Genomic DNA, 385 nt, shown 5'->3' on the forward strand with positions numbered 1-385 from the left:
CACTAACCATTCTTCTATCCCAAGTTTCCTCATTGACCACCAGATAAGGGATCGGGGGACCCTGTCAAAGGCTTTCTCCATGTCAACGAAAGCCAGGTACAGAGGTTTATCCTTAGCTAGGTATTTCTCCTGCAACTGTCTCACTAGAAATAAGGCATCAGTAGTGCTTTTACCTGGCACGAACCCAAGTATCTTGACAGAAAAGTTGAACCTAAGAAGCATCAGTTGTGGTGTGCAAGACAGACGATTGCGCTGGTATGGACATGTGGCGAGAATGGATGAGGATAGCTGCGCGAAAATGTGCCACACCCTAGCGGTTGAGGGAACCCGTGGAAGAGGCAGGTCTAAGAAGACCTGGGATGAGGTGGTGAAGCATGACCTCCGA

Source organism: Octopus bimaculoides, chromosome 5, assembly GCF_001194135.2.
Source record: "Octopus bimaculoides isolate UCB-OBI-ISO-001 chromosome 5, ASM119413v2, whole genome shotgun sequence".
Classification (NCBI taxonomy): Eukaryota; Metazoa; Mollusca; class Cephalopoda; order Octopoda; family Octopodidae; genus Octopus; species Octopus bimaculoides.